General features: G+C 41.3%; 1 protein-coding gene across 1 annotated transcript in view; it reads left to right on the top strand.

The window, feature by feature from the left end:
- Positions 1–25,643, top strand: part of TXLNG (taxilin gamma) — a 52,501-nt gene that overhangs the window by 421 nt on the left and 26,437 nt on the right. The gene's annotated exons all lie outside the window — the stretch shown is intronic.

Here is a 25,643-nt window from a genome sequence, read left to right as displayed (position 1 = left end):
GGCGCCGCGGGGCCCCGGGCGCCAGGTGTTCCCTCTCCCAGCCCCCGCCCTCCGCGTGCTTCCAGTGCTCCTAGCGCTGGGCGCCGCCGTTTGGGCTTCCAGGGGTCGCTGGCTCGCCCTCCTCGCGCCGGGCAGGTGCGCGGGGCGCGCTGCTGGGTGCGCCCGGGCGGCGCGGGCGAGGCTGTTGCGCAGTAAGATAACCGCGCGGGAGCCGGGGCTGCGCTGCGCCCCCTTACCCCGCCCCCCTGCGCTCCCCGCCACTGCGCGGGCTGGCGAGCCGGGCCTCTCGGCCCCCGGGACCCAGGCCCAGCGGCTGCTCTGTGGGCGCCACGGGCTTGGCTGCACGTGGGGAGAAGATGCTGGAGGACTTGGGTCCCGCACAGTTGGGAGCAGCATCGCGGATAACCGGTCTTCCCAATCCAGCCCTCCCTCCTTCCCCTTCTCGCTCTTTATTTCTGCCCCTTTTCTTTCTTTCTCCCCCCCCCCCCCCCGCCTTGGTGAGCGGAAACTTGAGCGCCTCCCCCAGCTTGGCCTTTGGTCTCTCTTAATCTGGGAGTCGGGCTGGATTGTTCCCCTTGCCTTATTTGACTCAAGTCAAGGAGTTTTCAGTGTCTCCCTCCCTTTCTGGAGGAAAATCCCGACCTTCAGAATGGGAGAATTCCACTTGTTCTGGAGTCAGTGGGTGGAGTTCGAAAAAAATTGCACAACAAACGGGATACAGGGCTTTCAGGGCCCAGGAAGAGAGAAGTGCGGGGAAAAGGACTGGAAAGGTGGAAACCCGTCTCGTTCCTTGCGTTTGAACAGATTGAAACATTCAAGTTGTTGGACGTCGTGCTTGATCACTCGGGGCTGTTTAATGTCACTTAATTATGCGTTTGAATACTCTTAAAGATCACTCCTGTTGGAAATTACGAAATAATATTTTTCTAATGCGACTCGTGAACTTGAAAAAAAAAGAACAAAGGTTCGCTTTACCTCTGCGCAGAGTGTCAAGAATTAGCTTTTCGAGGCCTGTTTCTAAGGTCAGGTGTTTTCACGTCTGTCTTCATGAGCGTGTTACTGCTTCTCAATTACCTGTCTTTCTCTCCCTCTCTTTGTACTCTAAAAGAAAGATCCAGTACTTGAAGGACTGAAAAAGAAGCTGGACCGAACGGAACTCTAGGGATTCAACACTGTCACTTTGGACACCTCACTTATTCCCTGAGGGTGGGGAGCCTCAATCTCAGGGTTTGATTTCATAGGCCCCCCAGGGGAGGACTCCGATAAAAAGCCAGTGCAGTTGAGGATATGAGTTCCTTTTTATGCCCCTAGTCTAAGGATAAAAAGTCAGCACTAGGAACTGACGTTTAATCAACTAGCATTTTAAACGACGAAGAGGTAATGACCCTTTGACGCAGTTCTCTGCTTAACAGCTGGGTAAGAATAGTCAGGTGTGTCTGTACTGTCACAGTTTTGTTTACTTACTCAGGCACCATTCTTCTTTGCTCAGGCTTTTCTGGGCATCTTTTTTCCTTTTGATTTACAATTGACTATGACGTGGAATTGAAATACATGGCTAAATATTAGTTTCTGAATTTTCGTTTTAAAAAATTGGGTGAATATCTTGTGTTTGCAGAAGTCACTTTTTAAGTTATTTTCTTCGGACCCCTCGTTTTTTATTTCCTCTGAGCCACTAGCTTGAAAATATATTCGTAATTCTAACTTGACCTCAGCCCTATTTTTCAGGAAGCAGAAATGGTGTTTAACTAATTGAGTTGTTTTGAAAATATTGAAGGAATTAAAGGAACAGTGACCGTTTTGTCACTTTTGGGTTACATTATGGGACTTAAAAGTGAGAAACAATTGGAGATGGGCTTTGTTGCTTCCTGTTTGTCTTAACCATCTAGTCACTCTTGACCTCAGGTAATTGTGGCATTGTTTCATAACTACTGCTATTTGGATGGTCTCTTAAGGTGACTTTTTTCTTTTAACATTACAGTACATTTCTAAGAGTCTCTTGAATTGTCTAAAACTGCTGTCTGATGTGATAGCCGCTAGGCACCTGTGGCTATTTAAGTGTTAATTAAAATTAAGTAAAATTAAAAATTCCCTTCCTCAGTATACTAGCCACATTGCAAGTGTTCAGTAGCCAATGTGACTAGCGGCTACTGTGTTAGAGCAGATCTAGAATATTTCCATCATTGCACATTGCATAAAGTTCTGTTGGACAGCACTGGTCTAAAAAGATGGGATATTACTTTGTCAAGTATTCCAGGCATTTTTTAGAACACCAAGCTCCTTCATAGTACTTCCTAAATCCTTGTGTAGAATTTGTGGGGTTTTTTTTGTTTGTTTGTTTGTATTTTTACTAGAATTTGTTTTATAAGGTTGAGTTTTCAAAAAACGAATAGACTATTTTTTGAGCAGTTTTAGGTTTACCAAAAAATTTAACATAAATTGCAGAGTTCCCATTTATCCCCTCACACCACACCCCTTTCCCCTATTATTTATATCTTGCAGTATTGTGGTACATTTGTTACAATTGGTGAGCCAATATTAATACATTCTTATTAACTGAAGTCCATAGTTTACATTAGGGTTCCTTCTTGGTGCTGTTTATTTATATTCTAAGAGTTTTAACAAATGTATAATGACATGTGTCCACCATTACGATATCATACAGAACAGTTTCACTGCCCTAAGAACCTCCATCCCTTCCTCTCTTCCCCCAAACCACTGGCCACCACTGATCTTTTTACTGTCTCTATAGTTTTGCCTTTTCCAGAATGTCTAAGGTTGATTTTTTTCCCCCTAGATTTTTGCTTGGGAGTGTTAAAAATTATTTAACTACTCTTAAAAACTTATTTTCAGGTCAGATAGGAAGGATAAAGATATATGGAATCTATGCTCAAATTAATGAAATGTTACATTTACATGTTGCCTTATAGTTTTTATAGCATATTTTTGCACATACATTAAGTCTTTCAGCATCACTCAGGTGCTGTGGAGAAGGCTGGGCAACTGTCATTGTCCTCATTTATAGATGACAAATTGCTCAGCAAGGTCAAGTGATTTGCCCAAGGGGTGAAGCCGAGTGTGGAAAGTACCCTTTCATCTACACTACAGTAATAAGTAGCGTGGTAGTGGGCAAATAGTGTGGATTTGGAGTCAAGACCCGTCCGTGGCTCTTGCCACCTATTAGCTGTGTAACCTTGGGCAGGTTTCGCAATCTTTCTAAGCCTCAATTGCATCATCTGTAAAGTGGCGATGATGCTAATCCCTACCGCATAGGACTGTTGTGAAGTATGAGAGTTGAGGGCTTCCCTGGTGGCGCAGTGGTTAAGAACCCGCCTGCCAATGCAGGGGACACGGGAAGATCCCACATGCCCCGGAGCAACTAAGCCTGTGCGCCACAACTACTGAGCCCACGTGCCTAGAGCCCGTGCTCCGCAAGAGAAGCCACCGCAATGAGAAGCCTGTACACCGCAACGAAGACCCAACACAGCCGAAAATACATAAGTAAAAATAAAATTAAAAAAAAAAAAAAGTTGATGTGACACGTTCAGCCCAGTGCCGGGCATGTAGAATTTTACTTGGTGGGGAGGCTAGCATATATGAAAGATCCGTTTCTCTTGCTTTTAGGGTGTTATTCTGTAAATCTACCTTCCAACCTTTGTGTCCTTCACTCTTCCCAGAATCTCTCAGTGATAGACTTAATGAGGAGAAATCAGGTCAGGGTGGGGCGAGAGTATGGGGTAGGAAGAAACCATTTCGTTGTCTTGTTTTTCTCCCCATTTGCGGACTTGATGATGAATTTCCACTCTTCTAGCACAGAGATTAAGTAATAAGAATCAAAGTGATCTTCTCTTTACGACATTGTCATCTAATTCTATCAGCAAACTTTGGTAAGTTTTATTTTCATGGAGAACCAAACGGGCAAAGCAGTCATGAGAGCAGACCAGATACAGCACATCCCTCTAGCAATACCACATTCATAGATCGTAATATGCCACAGTTATTTATTACATTACTGGAAGGTGTTGTATATGTTATTTTGTGTCATTTATATCGGTCTTGACTAGAGAAGTTTTACTTAGGAGTGTATATACCAAATCCAGATTCCATAAAACAGGTCACATGTGATTTCCCTTTGTGTGGGATTCTTCACAGAAGGAGTCACTATAATAGTTTTCCTTTCAGTAGATATGCTGTTCAGGTTTTACACTTTGCAGAGAGTTGTACTTCAAAGGAAAGGAATTCGAGTTCTCACTGTTTCCTGCATTGTGCTCAGCACTTAAAATGTGCTTGCATTCTGATATCTTCCTTACCTCTGCAGAATAGGTGGTATCCCTAGATATGTAGATAAGGCATCTGAAGCTCAGTCAAAACAACAACAGCAAATCTTGCTCAAATTAAATAACACAGCTCAGAGTTGGTGAAGTTGGCCTAGAGCTGGTATATAATCGTGTAATTGATAACGCAACTGATGTACCCTACTGCATGGACAGTTTGCGCTTTTCTAACCTAATATCCCAAAGAAATCCCTTTGCCTCTTCCCCCCACCCCGTTCTTCCCAATTACTTTTTGTTTGGTTCTAACACGATTACAGTTTCCACTTTTTTAACCTAATATCCCAAAGAAATCCGTTTGCCTCTTCCCCCCCCACCCCCCTTCTTCCCAGTTACTTTTTGTTTGGTTCTAACACGATTATCAGTAACTTTTAGTTAATGTAATGGATGTGACAGTATTTAAAGTGTGTAAAGTGGTATACAAGTTTAATATAGTATTCATCAACATTGAGAATTAGCTATGTTTAAAATTTTCCCAAGTGGGGCATTTCTAGAAGAGGATAAAATAGGTTAGGTGACCCTTTAAGGGTTTGAACCTTGAGTATGTTTTTATGATTCAATTTATTTCCTAGTTGAAATGCTCTTGGGACTTACAACTACTTAAATTTTATTACTTGAAGGAAAAGATGTATAAAATGACCATTGTTGTCCTGTTGTGCTGGCAACATAATTTTATTAACATTTATTGCTCAGGGTGCTGGTTTGCATTCTGTGTTACATTTCCAAAATGTCCCCAGGACGACCCCCATTACCCCCACTTCCTACTCTGTAGTCTGCCACGAGTAATATTGCTAAACTACCACTTGTTCATTTTTCTTCTTTCCCTATTCAGGTCAAAGTAGAATGGTTTGTTGAGGAAGATGTGCCAGTAGCTTAGAAGCACGTTTCGTTAAGGATGTTTCATTTTTTAAACTTATTTATTTATGCTGCGCTAGGTCTTACTTGTGGCATGTGGACTCTAAATTGCGGCATGCATGCGGGATCTAGTTCCCCAACCAGGGATCGAACCCAGGCCCCCAGCATTGGGAGTGTGGAGTATTACCCACTGGACCACCAGGGAAGTCCCAAGGATGTTTTAGATTGACATGTGGATCATATTTAAAAGTGAGAATGCATAATTTGCAAATGCATCCTTATTCACATATTATAAACAGTTCTGCATGGTAGCAATATATATTCATTACAGCTTATCTTACTACTCTAGGAGGTAGGTACTGTGCATCTCTAGTTTACAGATCAGGAAACTGAGAGGTTGACCTCCCTATGGCAACACACGAGGTAGTAAGTGGTATATTCAAAGGCCGGGGTCTCTGGGCTCCAAAGCCATTAGCCATATTCCATGTCTCTTGTGCTCTCTAAACACATTTCTTGAGGATGGTAAATAAAAATGTGCTCTTCGTTGAATGTGAGTAAAACTTGGTGATAGGTAAAATGAGTAATGGTTTTTGCTGAATGAAATCAAGTTACAAAGGGTGGGGTTAGGTCATTGGGGGAATAGGAAAGCTATTGTAATCCAGGAACCCAGGGAATTTTGAGCCTTATAGCTTTTGTTTCATTGCCTTAGGCCCCAGGTTGACCTTAAGATATTTGATTTAGGAAGTGTGCTTTTGACTCCCTGCAAAGGCACCTCCAAGTGTAGTTTGGATGAATTAAAAGGTAGAGGGTTTAGAGAGAGACCCTTTTTTTAACCTCTCAGAGTCTGCATAGCACAGTGTTAACAAACAGCTGAAGTGGTTGGGTTAAGTAGGACAAGAAAAAGAGAAGGTTTGATGTTTCAAAGGTGCATCATGATTGGTCCATGTGGAGCTGGCGAAGGATGACTTCATAAATTTGGAACAGGGGTGTTGCGTTTACGTAACCTGTAAAAAGTAGAGGACCATTTTACATCTCAGGAGTCTGTGGCTTGAAGATGCTAAATGTGTGGCCTGGCCCCTGCCCTTCTGCAAAGTAGATCAGGCCCAAGCACATTTCAGTAGCTTTGGGAATTAACATCTTATTTTCTGATCCTTTTGCCACCTAGATAGGTGTTCAGGCTAATACAGGTATCTCTCAGATTGCTGCTCATCACTGAACTACAGTTTTAGAGCTTGAAGTGATTTTGCAAATTATGGAGTCCAGCACCCTTCCTTTTAATAAAAGAAATGGCCATAGAAGTTAAATGTGAAATCGAGTGCCATTATCCTTGGATTAAAAGGCAAACGATGTGCACAGTCTAAGATAGATGTTAGCACCAACCACTAGAGATAGTAGCACAAACCCCTGCTGGAGAGAGCGTGCAGCCAGAGAAGCTGCATTCTGACAGGGCCTTTTCCAGACCTGTTGGCTCCTTTTTAAAAAAATTTTTTAAATTTAATTTTATTTTTTATACAGCAGGTTCTTATTAGTCATCCATTTTATACACATCAGTGTATACATGTCAATCCCAATGGCCCAATTCATCCCACCCCCACCCCCACGCCCCCCCCACCCCTACGCTGCTTTCCCCCCTTGGTGTCCATAGGTTTGTTCTCTACATCTGTGTCTCAATTTCCGCCCTGCAAACTGGTTCATCTGTACCATTTTTCTAGGTTCCACATAGATGCTTTAATATGCAATATTTGTTTTCTTTTTCTGACTTACGTCACTCTGTATGACAGTCTCTAGATCCATTCACGTCTCAACAAATGACCCAATTTCATTCCTTTTTATGGCTTATATTCCATTGTATATATGTACCACATCTTTATCCATTCGTCTGTCGATGGGCATTTGAGTTGCTTCCATGACCTGGCTATCGTAAATAGTGCTGCAGTGAACATTGGGGTGCATGTGTCTTTTTGAATTATGGCGTTCTCTGGGTATATGCCCAGTAGTGGGATTGCTGGATCATATGGTAATTCTATTTTTAGTTTTTTAAGGAACCTGCATACTGTTCTCCATAGTGGCTGTATCAGTTTACATTCCCACCAGCAGTGCAAGAGGGTTCCCTTTTCTCCACACCCTCTCCAGCATTTGTTGTTTGTAGATTTTCTGATGATGCCCATTCTAACTGGTGTGAGGTGATACCTTATTGTAGTTTTGATTTGCATTTCTCTTATAATTAATGATGTTGAGCAACTTTTCATGTGCTTCTTGGCCATCTGTATGTCTTCTTTGGAGAAATGTCTATTTAGGTCTTCTGCCCATTTTTGGATTGGGTTGTTTGTTTTTTTAATATTGAGCTGCATGAGCTGTTTATATATTTTGGAGATTAATCATTTGTCGCATCGTTTCTGAATATTTTCTCCCATTCTGAGAGTTGTCTTTTGGTCTTGTTTATGGTTTCCTTTGCTGTGCAAAAGCTTTGAAGTTTCATTAGGTCCCATTTGTTTATTTTTGTTTTTATTTCCATTACTCTAGGAGGTGGATCAAAAATGATCTTGCTGTGATTTATGTCAAAGAGTGTTTTTCCTATGTTTCTTCTAAGAGTTTTATAGTGTCCGGTCTTACATTTAGGTCTCTAATCCATTTTGAGTTTATTTTTGTGTATGGTGTTAGGGAGTGTTCTAATTTCATTCTTTTACATGTAGCTGTCCAGTTCTCCCAGCACCACTTATTGAAGAGACTATCTTTCCTCCATTGTATATCCTTGCCTCCTTTGTCATAGATTAGTTGACCATAGGTGCATGGGTTTATCTCTGGGCTTTCTATCTTGTTCCATTGATCTATGTTTCTCTCTTTGTGCCAGTACCATATTGTCTTGCTTACTGTAGCTTTGTAGTATAGTCTGAAGTCAGGGAGTCTGATTCCTCCAGCTCTGTTATTTTCCCCTCAAGACTGCTTTGGCTATTTGGGGTCTCTTGTGTCTCCATACAAATTTTAAGATTTTTTGTTCTAGTTCCGTAAAAAATTCCATTGGTAATTTGACAGAGATTGCATTGATTCTGTAGATTGCTTTGGGTAGTATAGTCATTTTCACAGTATTGATTCTTCCAGTCCAAGAACATGGTATGTCTCTCCATCTGTTGGTATCATCTATAATTACTTTCATCAGTGTGTAGTTTTCTGCATACAGGTCTTTTGTCTCCCTAGGTAGGTTTATTCCTAGGTATTTTATTCTTTTTGTTGCAGTGGTAAATGAGAATGTTTCCTTAATTTCTCTTTCAGATTTTTCATCATTAGTGTATAGGAATGCAAGAGATTTCTGTGCATTAATTTTATATCCTGCAACTTTACCAGATTCATTGATTAGCTCTAGTAGTTTTCTGGTGGCAACTTCAGGGTTCTCTATGTATAGTAACATGTCATCTGCAAACAGTGACAGTTTTACTTCTTCTTTTCCAATTTGTATTCCTTTTATTTCTTCTTCTTCTCTGATTGCCATGGCTAGGACTTCCAAAACTATGTTGAATAGTAGTGGAGAGAGTGGACATCCTTGTCTTGTTCCTGGTCTTAGAGGAAATGCTTTCAGTTTTTCACCATTGAGAATGATGTTTGCTGTGGGTTTGTCGTATATGGCCTTTATTATGTTGAGGCAGGTTCCCTCTATGCCCATTTTCTGGAGAGGTGTTTTTTTTTTTTTTTTTGCGGTACGTGGGTCTCTCACTGCCGCGGCCCCTCCCATCGCGGAGCACAGGCTCCGGACGCGCAGGCTCACGGGCCCAGCTGCTCAGCGGCATGTGGGGTCCTCCCGGACCGGGGCACGAACCCGTGTCCCCTGCATCGGCAGGCAGACTCTCAACCACTGCGCCACCGGGGAAGCCCTCTGGAGAGTTTTTATCATAAATGGGTGTTGAATTTTGTCAAAAGCTTTTTGTGCATTTATTGAGATGATCATATGGTTTTTATTCTTCAACTTGTTAATATGGTGTATAACATTGATTGATTTGCGTATATTGAAGAATCCTTGCATCCCTGGGATAAATCCCACTTGATCATGGTATATGATCCTTTTAGTGTGTTGTTGGATTCTGTTTGCTAGTATTTTGTTGAGGATTTTTGCATCTTTATTCATCAGTGATATTGGTCTGTAATTTTCTTTTTTTGTGGTATGTTTGTCTGGTTTTGATATCAGGATGATGGTGGCCTTATAGAATGAGTTTGGGAGTGTTCCTTCCTCTGCAATTTTTTAGAAGAGTTTGAGAAAGATGGGTGTTAGCTCTTTTCTAAATTTTGATAGAATTCACCTGTGAATCCATCTGGTCCTGGACTTTTGTTTGTTGGAAGATTTTTAATCACAGTTTCAATTTCATTACTTGTGATTGGTTTGTTCATATTTTCTATTTCTTCCTGGTTCGGTCTTCGAAGGTTATACCTTTCTAAAAATTGGTCCATTTCTTCCAGGTTGTCCATTTTATTGGCATAGAGTTGCTTGTAGTAGTTTCTTAGGATGCTTTGTATTTCTGTGGTGTCTGTTGTCGCTTCTCCTTTTTCATTTCTAATTTTATTGATTTGAGTCCTCTCCCTCTTCTTCTTGATGCGTCTGGCTAATGGTTTATCAATTTTGTTTATCTTCTCAAAGAACCAGCTTTTAGTTTTATTGATCTTTGCTATTGTTTTCTTTGTTTCTATTTCATTTATTTCTGCTCTGATCTTTATGATTTCTTTCCTTCTGCTAACTTTAGGTTTTGTTTGTTGTTTCTCTAGTTCTTTTAGGTGTAAGGTTAGATTGTTTATTTGAGATTTTTCTTGTTTCTTGAGGTAGCCTTGTATAGCTATAAACTTCCCTCTTAGAACTACTTTTGCTGCATCCCACAGGTTTTGGATTGTTGTGTTTTCATTGTCATTTGTCTCTAGGTATTTTTTGATTTCCTGTTTGATTTCTTCAGTGATCTCTTGGTTAATTATTAATGTATTATTTAGTCTCCATGTGTTTGTGTTTTTTACGTTTTTTTCCCTGTAAATTCATTTCTAATCTCATAGCGTGGTGGTCAGAAAAGATGCTTGATATGATTTCAGTTTTCTTAAATTTACTGAGGCTTGATTTGTGACCCAAGGTGTGATCTATCCTGGAGAATGTTCTGTGCGCACTCGAGAAGAAAGTGTAATCTGCTGTTTTTGGATGGAATGTCTTATAAATATCAATTAAATCCATGTGGGCTGTTGTTTCATTTAAAGCTTCTGTTTCCATATTAATTTTCTGTCTGGATGATCTGTCCATTGGTGTAAGTGAGGTATTAAAGTCTCCCACTATTACTGTGTTACTGTCGATTTTCTCTTTTATAGCTGTTAGCAGTTGCCTTATGTATTGAGGTGCTCCTATGTTGGGTGCATATATATTTATAATTGTTATATCTTTTTCTTGGATTGATCCCTTGATCGTTATGTAGTGTCCTTCCTCGTCTCTTGTAACATTCTTTATTTTAAAGTCTATTTTATCTGATATGAGTGTTGCTACTCCAGCTTTCTTTTGATTTCCACTTGCATGGAATATCTTTTTCCATTCCCTCACTTTTAGTCTGTATGTGTCCCTAGGTCTGAAGTGGGTCTCTTGTAGACAGCATATATATGGGTCTTGTCTTTGTATCCATTCAGCAAGCCTGTGTGTTTTGGTTGGAGCATTTTATCCATTCACGTTTAAGGTAATTATCGATATGTATGTTCCTATGACCATTTTCTTAATTGTTTTGGGTTTGTTTTTGTAGGTCCTTTCCTTCTCTTGTGTTTCACACCTAGAGAAGTTCCTTTAGCATTTGTTGTGGGGCTGGTTTGGTGGTGCTGAATTCTCTTAGCTTTTGCTTGTCTGTAAAGCTTTTTATTTCTCCATCGAATCTGAATGAGATCCTTGCCGAGTAGAGTAATCTGGGCTGTAGGTTCTTCCCTTTCATCACTTTAAGTATATTATGCCACTCCCTTCTGGCTTGTAGAGTTTCTGCTGAGAAATCAGCTGTTAACCTAATGAGAGTTTCCTTTTGTGTTATTTGTCGTTTTTCCCTTGCTGCTTTCAATAATTTTTCTTTGTCTTTAATTTTTGCCAATTTGATTACTATGTATCTCGGCGTGTTTCTCCTTCGGTTTATCCTGTATGGGACTCTGCGCTTCCTGGACTTGGGTGGCTATTTCCTTTCCCATGTTAGGGAAGTTTTTGAGATAATCTCTTCAGATATTTTCTCTCGGGTCCTTTCTCTCTCTCCTCCTTCTGGAACCTCTATGATGTGCATGTTGTTGCATTTAATGTTGTCCCAGAGGTCTCTTAGGCTGTCTTCATTTCTTTTCATTCTTTTTTCTTTATTCTGTTCTGCAGCAGTGAATTCCACCATTCTGTCTTCCAGGTCACTTATCTGTTCTGCCTCAGTTATTCTGCTATTGATTCCTTCTAGTGTAGTTTTCATTTCAGTTATTGTATTGTTCATCTCTGTTTGTTTGTTCTTTAATTCCTCTAGGTCTTTGTTAAACATTTCTTGCATCTTCTTGATCTTTGCCTCCATTTTTTCCCAAGGTCCTGGGTCATCTTCCCTATCATTATTCTGAATTCTTTTTCTAGAAGGTTGCCTATCTCCACTTCATGTAGTTGTTTTTCTGGGGTTTTATGTTGTTCCTTCATCTGGTGCGTAGCCCTCTGCCTTTTCATCTTGTCTTTCTGTGAATGTGGTTTTTGTTCCACAGGCTGCAGGACTGTAGTTCTTCTTGCTTCTGTTGGCTCCTTCTTGTCTTCTTCACCAGTGGGAGAAATCAGTTGCCTTTGCCCTAACTTCAGCACTGGTTTGCCCCTCTTTTCTTCCCATTTACCTAATTAATGCCTCTGTGTGCTCCCTTGTCCTCTACATGCTGTGACACATCACTCTGGAGCCTTTTGCTGCCTAAAGTTAGAAGCTGGACAACTCCTTGGGACTTCCCTTGTGGTCCAGTGGTTAGGACTCGGCACTCTTGCTGCCAGGGCCCTGTGTTCAATCCCTGGTTGGGGAACTAAGATCCCACAAGCTGTGCAGCGAAAAACAAAACAAAAAGTTGGGATGATTCCTAAACTTACCTTGCCTCCAATTTGTGTCCCTCCTCAGAACTCTGTCATTGCTCGTGTTCATTCATTTTTTGTTTAACAGTTTTATTGAGGTATAATTCATATGCCATACAATTCATCCACTTAAAGGGTAGAATTCGATGGTGTTTAGTATATTCAGATTGTGTGGCCATCACCACACTTGTTTATTTTTAACATACTTTGGAAGAACATACTCTTTGGAATATTATAGAGAAAGAAGAGAATTCAGTCTTTGCTTTCTAGGTCCTAGGTCCGTGACTGGACACATTACTTAAGATTACCTGGGGCGTCCCTGGTGGCGCGGTGGTTGGGAGTCCGCCTGCCGATGCAGGGGATGCGGGTTCGTGCCCTGGTCCTGGAGGATCCCGGGTGCCGCGGAGCGGCTGGGCCTGTGAGCTGTGGCTGCTGAGCCTGCGCGTCTGGAGCCTGTGCTCCACAATGGGAGAGGCCACAGCAGTGAGAGGCCCACGTACCGCAAAAAAAAAAAAAAAAAAAAAAGATTACCTGATCACTGAGGCTGTTGTTCATCATACCTGCCTTTAAGACAGTTCTGAGGATTCAGCAAGGAAGTATATCAACTACTGTTGGAGGGGCTTTTGAATGAACCAGAGCAACAAAGAAAGGCCAAGGGAAAATGGCTTATACCAATTCTCCCTCACCACCCATGTGGATTATAGTGATTGGTACTGTAGTGACTTAACCAAAAGGGAAAGAGGCTGATTTGTTAGGTGTGGTTGAACAGGAAGGAAAGGACACTCTTCTCTCTGTCCTCCCACCCGGTCCCAGGGTGTGTTCCCTAGAGATGGATCTGCTTGGTTTGGGAGCCCTCTCAGACCATGCTTTCACTGAGCTGGCCTCTCGTCTTTCTCTGTTCCTCCTCTACTGCAGCCGGGCAGCAGTTCTCAAACTTTTTGGTTTCAGGGTCTTTTTGCATACCTAAAAATTATTGATTACCCCAGGGAGCTTTTGTTAGTGTGGGTTATATCTAATAATGTTTCCCATATTTTAGAAACATATTACCCAGCTGCCATTCGGAAAGTTTGTACAACTTTATATTCCCATGTACAGTGCTTGCATGCCTTTTCCCCCATACCCATTTCAAAAGCAGCTTAAAAAAAAAAAAAATCTAAGTGATGTATATACCTAATTTTAAAGGTCAAATGACGCAAGGCTTTCAGAAGAGCAAAACCCGGAACTGCTTGTCCCCATCCCAATTCCCACTTCCCAGAAACCACCATTTTACATCCTTAGCAGTTTCATCTGTTTGCCTCTGTATCTCAGAATACCCTTATACTGCTCTTCCTTCATTTTGTTTTAAACTGTGGCAGACACTGCTATTTGCCCACCTGATAACCAATTTTTTCGTCTGTCTTCAGAGGTAGCTCAGAATTCCTGAGCCTTCCAGGATTCTGAAGCTTTAAAATGTCCTGGTCACCACCTGGCTGCTGTTAGCTGCTCTCCTGTGTTTGGTTGGTTTTTTTTGTAATAAATTTTGTTTATCTATCTATTTATTTATTTATTTGGCTGCATTGGGTCTTCGTTGCTGTGCGCGGGCTTCCTCTAGTTGTCGTGAGCCGGGGTCACGCTTGGTTGCAGCACGCGGGCTTCTCATTGCAGTGGCTTCTCTTCTTGCATGCAGAGCACAGGCTCTAGGCGTGTGGGCTTCAGTATTTGTGACACGCGGGCTCAGTAGTTGTAGTACGTGGGCTCAGGAGTTGTGGCTTGCGGACTCTGGAGTGCAGGCTCAGTAGTTGTGGTGCACGGGCTTAGTTGCTCCGGGGCCTGTGGGGTCTTCCCGGACCAGGGCTCGAACCCGTGTCCCCTGCATTGGCAGGCGGATTCTTAACCACTGCGCCACCAGGGAAGCCCTGCCCTCTGGTTTTATCAGAAGTGGGGACTGCTCTTTCTTGTTTCATCTTTCCCAAGATTATTCTGTATTATGTCAGAAGAGAATAGGCTTATTTTTCATGGGCCTTTTCCTAAGACTTGTTCTGAGGAATGTGGCATACCATTTATTACTGACTCAACTGCTTTATCTTGCTAATGGAGCAATTCAGTAATTCTAGCAACTGGAATATTTTTACACTAACTCCTGATGACCAGTATAAAGTTAGATTTTATTTGCTAAAGACTTGAATATTTGAAATTGTGATTCATCACGATTTTTTGGGGGGGGGGTGGGGGTAAAATATATATAACATAAAATTTACCATTTTAACCATTTTTAGGCGTACAGTTCATTGGCATTAAGAGGTTAACAGTGTTGTGCAAGCTACACCACCATGCATCTCCAGAACCTTTTAATCTTCCCAAACTGAACCTCTGTACTCCATTCCCCCTGCCCTGCCCGTGGCAAGCAACCACCATTCTGTTTTCTTTCTCTATGAATTTGGCTACTCCAGGTATTTCATATAAGGGGAATCATACTATGTTCTTTTGTGTCTGACTTTTTTCACTTAACATAATGTCTTCTTCAGGGTTCATCCATGTTGTAGCATGTGTCAGAATTTTCTTCCTGGGCTTCCCTGGTGGCGCAGTGGTTGGGAGTCCGCCTGCCGATGCAGGGGACCCGGGTTCGTGCCCCGGTCCGGGAAGATCCCACATGTCGCGGAGCGGCTGGGCCCGTGAGCCATGGCCGATGGGCCTGCGCATCCAGAGCCTGTGCTCCGCAGTGGGAGAGGCCCGTGTACCGCAAAAAAAAAAAAAAAAAAAGAATTTTCTTCCTTTTTAAGGTTGAATAATATCCTAATGTACGTATATACAGGTGCACCTTGGAGATATTGCAGGTTCAGTTCCAGACCACCACAGTAAAGCAAATAACATAATAAAGTGAGTCAGACGAATTTTTTGGTTTTTTAGTGCATATAAAGTTGTTTACACTATAGTGTAGTCTATTAAGTGTGCAGTAGTGTTATATCTAAAAAAGCAATGTACATACCTTAATTAAATAATACGTTATTGCTAAAAAGTCCTAATCGTCATCTGACCATGCAGAGTTGCCACAAACCTTCAATTTGTAAAAAACGCAATATTTGTGAAGCACAATAAAACCAGGTATGCCTTTACCATATTTTATTTATCAATTCATCCATCAATGGACATTTGGGTAGTTTTCACGTTTCTTAACTTCAGATGTGATTCTTTAGGACATAGAAACACTACTTTCATACCAGGCTCAGTACATGTAGGTCTCAAATCATGGCTTTTTTTTCCTCACTCACTTCCTACTTTGTTCCCTAGTTTATCTGTATAATGAAGTAATATTCTCACTGTCTTAGAATTGTAAGGCTCAATCAACTAAATAAAGTATTTTAAATGTCTACCACATAGCAATTAGTAAATGTTAGGTTTTTTTCCTTTCTCCCTTCAGTCAGAACTTAGCCTTATATACAGTATGTTAACCCTCTTGTGTGTGTTCTATGTATAGGCTTAGCTGTTGACTGTCTGATTCTACTTGGGAAGAGTTAACTGTCCATGATTGAACCTATTTTTTTTTTCAACTGGTAAAATGATTTGGTAGATGTCCTAGCCGTAGTTATAGATTGAGGCCAAGTCTAAATGAGATATTTTAGTTTTCATAATTGTTTTAAGAAGGAGATATATCAGAACGGCTACAAAAATTCATGCTTAGTAGATCGTGTTCCTACTATAGGAGAAGGTGTAGTGTAAAGATTTGTGGGGACAGACCCAGAGGTCTGTTGAGCAGGGTGAAGGGAGAAGATGACCTGAAATGACTCGAAAGAAACTCCTGCAACTCTTCAGACTCTGAGGCTGGGGTGTGGTGGAATAGTGAAAAAATATAATACTGCTTTTTTGTTTGTTTTTTTTTGCAGTACGCGGGCCTCTCACTGTTGTGGCCTCTCCCGTTGCGGAGCACAGGCTCCGGACGCGCAGGCTCAGCGGCCATGGCTCACGGGCCTAGCCGCTCCGTGGCATGTGGGATCTTCCCGGACTGGGGCACGAACCCGTGTCCCCTGCATCGGCAGGCGGATTCTCAACCACTGTGCCACCAGGGAAGCCCCAAAGTTTCACTTTGAACTTCTAGTTCTTTGTGGTTTTCATTTTTCACGTTTCAATCTTGATATATCTGGAGGGGTGTGATGGGTTATCACTTTTTCCCCCCATATGACTTGGGAGATATCTCAAATTGTTTATTTCCTTTACCAGTTTGAAATGACGCCATTTTAAAATTTTTTAGGGACTTCCTTGGTGGCACAGTGGTTGAGAATCTACCTGCCAGTGCAGGGGACACAGGTTCGATCTCTGGTCTGGGAAGATCCCACATGCCGCGGTGCAACTAATCCTGTGTGCCACAACTACTGAGCCTGCGCCCTAGAGCCTGTGTCCCGCAACTGCTGAGCCCAGGTGCCACAACTACTGAAGCCCGCGCACCTAGAGCCCGTGCTCCACAACAAAAGAGAAGCCACTGCAATGAGAAGCCTGCGCACCGCAGTGAAGAGTAGCCCCCGCTTGCCACAGCTAGAGAAAGCCCGCACGCAGCAACAAAGACCCAACGCAGCCAAAAAAAAAAAAAAAAAAAAGTGATTGTTATACAAATATATTTTCTTTTTCAGATTCTTTCCCTATGTAGGTTATTACAAAATACTGAGTGTAGTTCCCTGTCCTATACAGTAGGTCCTTATTTCTATTTTATATATAGTGGGGTGTATATGTTACTCCCAAATTCCTAATGTATCCCTCTCCCTCCTCTTTCCCCTATGGTAACCGTAAGTTTGTTTTCTATGTCTGTTAGTCTGTTTCTGTTTTGTAAATAAGTTCATTTGTATCGTCTTTTTAGATTCTACATATAAGTGATACCATATATTTGTGTTTCTCTGACTTCACTTAATATGATAATCTCTAGGTCCATCTGTGTTGCTGCAAATGGCATTATTTCCTTCTTTTTTTTATGGCTGAGTAGTATATCATTGTGTGTGTGTGTGTGTGTGTGTATCACATCTTTATCCATTCATCTGTCAGTGGACATTTAGGTTGCTTCTATGTCTTGGCTATTGTAAATAGTGCTGCAGTGAACATTGGGGTGCGTGTATCTTTTCAAATTATGGTTTTCTCAGGGTATATGTCAGTAGGGGGATTGCTGGGTCATATGGTAGTTCTATTTTTAGTTTTTTAAGCAGCCTTCATACTGTTCTCCACAGTGGCTGTACCAACTTACATTCCCGCTAACAGTGCAAGAGGGTTCCCTTTTCTCCACACCCTCTCCAGCATTTATTGTTTTGTAGACTTTTTGATGATGGCCATTCTGACTGGTGTGAGGTAATAACCTCACTGCAGTTTTGATTTGCGTTCCTCTAATAATTAGCAATGTTGAGTATCTTTTCATGTGCCTTTTGGGTCTTTGGAGAAATATCTATTTAGATCGTCTGCCACTTTTCTAATTTAAAAAGCACATGAACCTACCAACTCCAACCACTTATTTAAAAAAATAACAAATAAAAAAGCATATGAAAATGTAAGTTTTATGGGTAGGTTTGTTTGTAAAATTTGTATTTGGAAATGTAAAAGCCCCTCAAAATACTGGAAACATTTACAAAAGAGGTTCATATTTTCAAAACCAAATAAGGCTGGTCGTGGCCATGCTGAGAGTGGGAAGCGCCTGGTGTCTGAGGCCAGGCAGGCGTGCGCTCTGTGTCTTCACATTCCTGCTTCGTCGTTGATGACTCTTAGAGGAAATTATTAGAAACATAGGGTTGAAAGGATTTTTAGAGATAATTTAGTTTAATCCTAAGACACAAAAAGTTTTTTTTAAAAAAAACCTTCAATGTCTTAAATATAATCACTTAAAATTATTTAAAGATGTCTCTACTCCCAAATTAGTGTTGTCTCGCCTCCCTAAACCCCAGAGTTAATTACTGCTAAAAACTCTCCAGCTCTTTCCCAATGTTTTCCTAAATTCGTGCTGGTATATCTAGCATGGTATGTATTTTTAGACATTTAATGTCTCCGATTTCTTTGTTTGACTTTGAACTTTCATTTTCCAAGGCTGATGTGTGAAGGGAAAGGAGTGGTGTAATGGAGAGAACATAGGCTCTTGAATTTGACAGACCTGGTTTTGAGTTTTACTGGCCCATTTTACTGACTTGAATATGATCTTGGGCAAGTTACTTCATGTCACTGAGTCTCATTTTCCTAAGACCCACCTCTCAGTGGCGCGGAGAAGGTTAAATGGGGTAATGGGGCTTGTAGGTTCTGAAGGTTTACCTTTACCTACTTGATAAGTTTCTCGAGACTCTTTGGGAACTAGAGGCGAGCTCAGGACCTCTGGCGGGGATGGGGAAATGCATCTGTGTACACAGCCTTTCCCCCCTGCCCCTCCTGTGGCCGCCCAGCTCTCCACAGGGAGTGTCTGCGCTCAGCACGTGTCTGGCACTGGTCAAAGGCATTCAAGCTGGTTTAAGCAGATGGTAGTTGAAATAATTTGAGAGTGAATGTGGTTGTTGGCTTTTTTGTTTTTTCCTTTAGACCAGTCTTAGTAAAAGAACAACCATCACTAAAAACATTTAAGCTCTTTTAAACAAAATAAGCCAAAGAAAGGTGGTTCTTTAGCTTCAACAATATTTGAAGGAGCATAAGTGAAAGTTTTTGAACTGTTTTTTTTTTTTTTGGGGGCCGCGTGGCTTGTAGGATCTTGGTTCCCCGACCATGGATTGAACCCAGGCAGTGAGAGCACAGAGTCCTAACCACTGAGCCTCCAGGGAATTCCCAAATTCATCTGTTTCTAGGTGTATTTCCTCCCAATACTTTGTGTGTCTGTGTATATATACATAATACATGGTGCATACTATTTTGTAATTTCTTTTTATATATAATACTTTGGGAGCATCTCTCCCCGTTATCAAATAGACTTCTGTAAGACGGCTCGGTCAGGACAAGGGTGTTTGTACAGTAGACAAAGGTGACTCATGAAGCAGTACATCGTGGTTAAGAGCGTGGACTCGGAAATTAGTTGGCCAGGGTTCAGATCTTTGCTGGGCAATTTACTGTCTGTGACCTTCAGCTAGGTACTTAACTTTACCACGCCACCGTTTGCTCACATGTAAAATAGAGATAATAATGATAACTGTCTCTTGACATTATTGTGAGGATTAAATTAGTGAGTATAGGAAGGTGCTTACAGTAGTGCCTGGCTGTAGTATTTGCTGTATAAGTGCTAGCTGTTGTTGCTGTTGTTTATCCAAGAGAGTGTACCAAGCAAAGGCATCCAGAATGGGTGTCAAAGAGGGCAGAGTAGGAAGTTGTATCGGCCATGTGATAGAGAATTCTCTGCTTAAGGAGTTGAAGGCTGAGAAATCATTTACAATTTAAATAAAGTTATTGGCCCTAAGAATTTGCTTCATATCAAATGGTCCAGTGCGGAACCTCAAGTGGGGAAAATTGGGGCCTACTATATCAAGAGTATTTGTAGACTAGGGTTGGAAACAAGCCCAGCTCTAACTGGGCTTATTCATAAACAAAAAGATTTTGTAGAGCCAGAGTAAGTCTTTCATTAGCAAATGTGAAGAATAAATCAAACTTAACTGTACAGGAGAGAAGGGAAATGTAATACTGTCCTGCTTCTAATGATAAAATAATAATAGTGGTGTTTTTCTCTATAGATACTTCCCATGGCTTGTTTTAAGCAGCCATTTTGGCCCCTCGTGTTTTCCACTCATTTGGCACTTGAGCACCTTTTATGCATAAGCTGTCGCTATCTAGGAGGATGTACATACCAAATAAGTGATAATGTAATATGTATGGCAGGAATTTCAAGGTGAAAGGAGTGTCTGGAAAGACAAAAAAGAAGTAGTGTTAGCTAAAGATAATGATGAAATAAAATTAGAAGGATAACGTTAGATATGATGGTTGTGCGCTATACAGATTAATTTAACATCCTTATTTATGCTCAGTGCCACTGGCTATATTTAAACTTATTTATTTTTGGCTGCATTGGGTCTTCATCGCTGCGCGCGGGCTTTCTCTACTGCGGTGAGCAGGGGCTACTCTTCATTGCGGTGCGCGGGCTTCTCGTTGTGGTGGCTTCTCTTGTTGCGGAGCACGGGCTTTAGGCACGCAGGCTTCAGTAGTTGTGGTACACAGGTTCAGTAGTTGTGGCTCACAGGCTCTAGAGCGCAGGCTCAGTAGTTGTGGCGCATGGGCTTCGTTGCTCCACGGCATGTGGGATCTTCCTGGACCAGGGCTCGAACCCGTGTCCCCTGTGTTGGCAGGCGGATTCTTAACCCCTGTGCCACCAGGGAAGCCTGCCACCAGCTATTATTCTGAGTTAGGTGAACATTTTGGCCTTTCTAACCTGTCTTTTTTCTGTCTCTGGTAGTTGTAATTGACCTATATGCCTTTAATCTGAAAGCCAGCATAACTTGCAGTTAAATCACCTATGGCATTTTGAAATAGGTGAATAAATATACTGTGAGTTTTCTCCAAAATTGAGAGAATGAAAGACAGTCTTAAGAGAAAATATTTGCAAATCATACCTCTGATAAAGGACTTGTATCCAGTGTCTATAAAGAACTCTTACAACTCAATAATAAAATAACAAATAACCCAAATGTAAAAATGGGCAAAGGATCTGGATAAACATCTCTCCAGAGGAAGTATACAAATGGTCAATAAGCACATGAAAATGTTCTCAGCATCACTGGTCATTAAGTTAGATACCTTCACACCAACTGTGATGGCTATAATGAAAAGGACAGACAATAACAGGTGTTGATGAAGATGTGGAGAAATTGGAACCCTCACCCACTGCTGGTGAGAATGTAAAATGGTGCAATCGATTAGAAAAAGTGTGGCGGGTTCTCAAAGGGTTATACATAAAGTGACCATATGACCCAGCAGTTCCACTCCTAGGTATATACCCTGGAGAAATGTAAACAGATGTCCCCACGAAGATTTGTACATTTATGTTCATAGCAAAATTATTTATAATAGCCAAAGTTGAAAATAATCATAATAGCCAAAATTGAAAATAATCTAAATGTCCATCTACTGATGAATGGATAAACAAAATGTGGTCTGTCCATACAGTGGAATATTATTTGGTAATAAAAAGAAATTAAGTACTGATACATGCTACCATGTGGAGGAACCTTGAAATCATTATGCTGTGTGAAAGAAGCTAGACACAAAAGGTCACATATTGTATGATTCCATTTATATGAAATGTTCAGGATAACCACATCTATAGAGACAGAAAGCACATTAATTGCCTAGGGCTGGGAGTTTTCGGCGGATTAGGGGTTTATAGCTGAAAAGGGTACTGAGTTTCATTTTGAGGTGACCAAAGTATTCTAAAGTAGATTGTGGTGATCGTTGCACAACTTTGTGAATACACTAAAAACTAGTGAATTGGATGGTATGTGAATTATATCTCAATAAAGGTGTTATGAAAAATCACTAATTGAACTGGGAAACTAGAAATAACCAATTCCAATCCTCAGGTAGGCTTCTCAATAAAATTGATCTTAGAAGAGGCCTTGGGTTTTCTTGGTGAAAATTATTTATGTTCCTGCTTCTTCCAACAAATTGCTTGCTCATTATATTTTTGATATTGCTTGACACCATGTTTTCTGGTATTTTGTGGGTTTTATTATCATTATGCTTCTGAGAAATTCTGTCTTAGAGATAAGCAATCTTCCATTTTAATTTTCTTTTAACAGACTTTCATCAGTGTTTAAAGCCAGCATTGTGGTTTTGTAGCCCTATTCTTAATATTGGGCTAATGGTTTTCAGGGAATCGGTTTAAAAATTATTTTTTAAAAATTGGGGGGACTTCCCTGGTGGCGCAGTGGTTAAGAATCCGTCTGCCAATGCAGGGGACACGGGTTCGAGCCCTGGTCCGGGAAGATTCCACATGCCGCAGAGCACCTAAGCCCGTGTGCCACAATTACCGAGCCTGCGCTCTAGAGCCCACGAGCCACAACTACTGAAGCCCACGCGCCTAGAGCCTGTGCTCCGCAACAAGAGAAGCCACCGCAATGAGAAGCTCACACACCGCAACGAAGAGTAGCCCCTGCTCACCACAACTAGAGAATGCCCATACACAGCAGCAAAGACCCAACGCAGTCAAAAATAAAAATTAATTAATTAATTTTTAAAAAGTTGGGGAAGATGGTATTAATAGCACTGGGTTGGGGTTTTTTTGTTTTGCGGTACGCAGGCCTCTCACTGTTGTGGCCTCTCCCGCTGCGGAGCACAGGCTCCGGATGCCCAGGCTCAGCGGCCGTGGCTCACGGGCCCAGCCGCTCCGCGGCATGTGGGATCCTCCCGGACCGGGACACGAACCCGTGTCCCCTGCATCGGCAGGCGGACTCTCAACCACTGCGCCACCAGGGAAGCCCTAGGTTGGTTTTTCTTTTTTCTTCTTCTCAGTATTGCTTTTGCATAAAGGATCTCTGTTAACATTATCCATCTGCCCAACGAGTATATGACAGTTTAATATTTGGTATAAAATAGAGGTGGGACTAGTAGTTCTGTGTATAATGTAGCATTAAAATGATCACTTGGCAGGAATTCCCTCGTGGTCCAGTGGTTAGGACTCTGCACTTTCACTGCCGAGGGCCCAGGTTCAGTCCCTGGTCAGGGAACTAAGATTCTGTAAGCCGCATGGCACAGCCAAAAAAAAAAAAAAGATCACTTTGCATTTGGCTTGATATTAATACTTCTGTATGTTATTTGGGCCTATCAAGGACTTTAAGAAGTTTCTGCAGTAATGAAATTTAACAAAAGACATTTCCTAAATCCTTGGTAATTTTTTGTAGACCTAATATCTCTGGATTACATTTGAGAAATACTGCTTTATGGACTGCATTACGTATGGAAGAGAATTTTTTGGAAAGAATTTGAGTGTAGCATCAAACCATAACTCTAAAAAACGCATTTCTCCTTAATGCATTAATTTTTTTAAGAAAAAGTGTAACAGGCACATTTTTTAAAAAGTAGTATCAGAAAAGAATGCATCTCTAATCTCTCTCCCCAGAGGAAAATATTTGTTTTGGTTCTTCATAATGCTGGAATAATATATAAATTGCAACTTTTAAAATAAACCTTACTGAAGTAAAACATACATTCAGAAAAGTATCCAAATCATAAAGGTTTAGGCTTAATGAATTTTCACAAAGTGAACATCTACGTTACCCCACCTAGATCAAGAAACAGACTATATTACCGAGCACCCCAGAAGGCCCCACCCCCAGCGGTGAACACAATCTTGATTTCTGGCACCATTGATTAGTTTTGCTTGTTTCTGAACTTTATATGTAAATGGTTTCCTGTAGTATGTTTTCTTCTGGCACCTTCGTCACAAAATTCTATGAGACTCATCCCTGTTGCTGCATGTAGCAGTACTTCGTTCTCACTGCTGGATGGTATGAACACACCACAATGCATCCATTCTTCTGTTGATAGAAATTTGGGTTGATTTCATTCGGGGGCAATTACAAATAGTGTGGTTTTAAACATTCTTGGCCTTTGGCTGCACATCTGTACATACTAGGGTAAAATCCTAGGGGTAGAATTAACTGGATTGGAAGGTAGCCATATTGCAAAAGGTTTTAAAAGTGGCTGCACCAGTTTGTTCTTGCAAAAGCACAGTACTTGATTTATCAACGTTGGACTATAAAAGATGCGGATTTAGTTCCCTTAACCTCTCCATCCTCTGCTACTTTGATACTTTAAATTATCGTCATTTCTTCAGCTGGATACTATTGTAAGTTGAAAAAATAAATCTCTCTTTTCCTATTAACTTTGTAGAGTAGCTTTTGTCCACTTGTAATAAGAGAAAGGTATTAGCCACCTCCCCATCAGTTATGTTATTCAAAAAAGGAAGAGGCCCTCTTTCACGCAGAGAGGAAATACACAGAATTTAAGTTTGTGCCCCATCATATGACCAAGTAGTGTCAACCAGGGGAAAAACACACACCACCCCATAAGTAAATGGGTTAACATTATGATAGAAGAGAGGAGAAGTTTAAAGTACTGATGGAGAATAAAATACTAGAATGAAGCTGTCTGTCCCATGCCTGCTGTCTGTATTTGTTAGGGCAGGGGTAGCTGTTTAAAACCTAATTCTCACAATGTCTGTGGCTTTATAAGAGAGAAAGGTATTCTCGTTCTCATCTGATAGCCCAGTGTGGGTGTTCTTAGTAAGACAGATGGCTTTCCTTGTATAGGTATGTGAGCTTTAGGGGTGCAGGCTGCTTTCATCCTGTGGCTCTGCCATCTCTTGGGGTCTTGGAGACCTCTGTGTCCAGCCAGAATGGGAAAGAGATGGAGGAGAAAGAATGTGTGCTTCTAAAAAAAGTTTTGTTGCAGAAGGAAAAGTCATTCCTTGGGCTCACATTTTATTGGTGGCAACTTTGCATGGGAGTCCTGGCCAGATGACAGGGGCTGGGAAGTGTCGGCCGGTCTGAGCACTTGGCCACCAGTCCCGGCTCCACAGGATTGTGGAGGAGCCTGGGTTTCTGCTGGACAGCCAGTGAGCCATCTCTGCTGTACTGTGTCCTAGAGGCTAAGACCAGAATAATTAACATTCGTTAACTTGGGATAATTTCATGTCTTTTAAGATGCTAATTATTTTAAGTGGTGAATTTTTATAAGGAAATACGTTTATTTTTTATTGGCTAGGGCACTAACACAACTTGATACTTTTTTTTTTGAAACAAGTTTAGATGTACAACTAAATGGCATTTCTTGCTTCCTTTGGTACCACTGAGTTCTGTGATTTGTTTTAACTTTAATTTTCTTTCTTTTTTTAATTTTTATTTTTATTGGAGTATAGTTGATTTACAATGTTGTGTTAGTTTCAGGTGTACAGCAAAGTGAATCAGTTACACATACACATATATCCACTGTTTTTTAGGTTCTTTTCCCATATAGGCCATTACAGAGTATTGAGTAGAGTTCCCTGTGCTATACAGTAGGTCCTTATTAGTTATCTATTTTGATATATAGTAGTGTGTATCTGTCAATCCCAACCTCCCAGTTTATCCTTCCCCCCCTTTCCCCCATGGTAACTGTAAGTTTTCTACATCTGTGAGTCTATTTCTGTTTTGTAAATAAGTTCATTTATACCATTTAAAAAATTTATTTATTTATTTATTTTTTTGTGGTATGCGGGCCTCTCACTGTTGTGGCCTCTCCCGTTGCAGAGCACAGGCTCCGGACGCGCAGGCTCAGCGGCCACGGCTCGCGGGCCCAGCCGCTCCGCGGCATGTGGGATCCTCCCAAACCGGGGCACGAACCCGTGTCCCCTGCATCGGCAGGCGGACTCTCAACCACTGCGCCACCAGGGAAGCCCTGTACCATTTTTTTAGATTCTACATATAAACGATATCATATGATATTTGTCTTTCTCTTTCTGACTT

The sequence above is a fragment of the Delphinus delphis genome, chromosome X, assembly GCF_949987515.2.
Source record: "Delphinus delphis chromosome X, mDelDel1.2, whole genome shotgun sequence".
NCBI classification, from domain to species: Eukaryota; Metazoa; Chordata; class Mammalia; order Artiodactyla; family Delphinidae; genus Delphinus; species Delphinus delphis.
The sequence above is the reverse complement of the archived record's forward strand: the minus strand, read 5'-3'. Positions and strand labels throughout refer to the sequence as shown.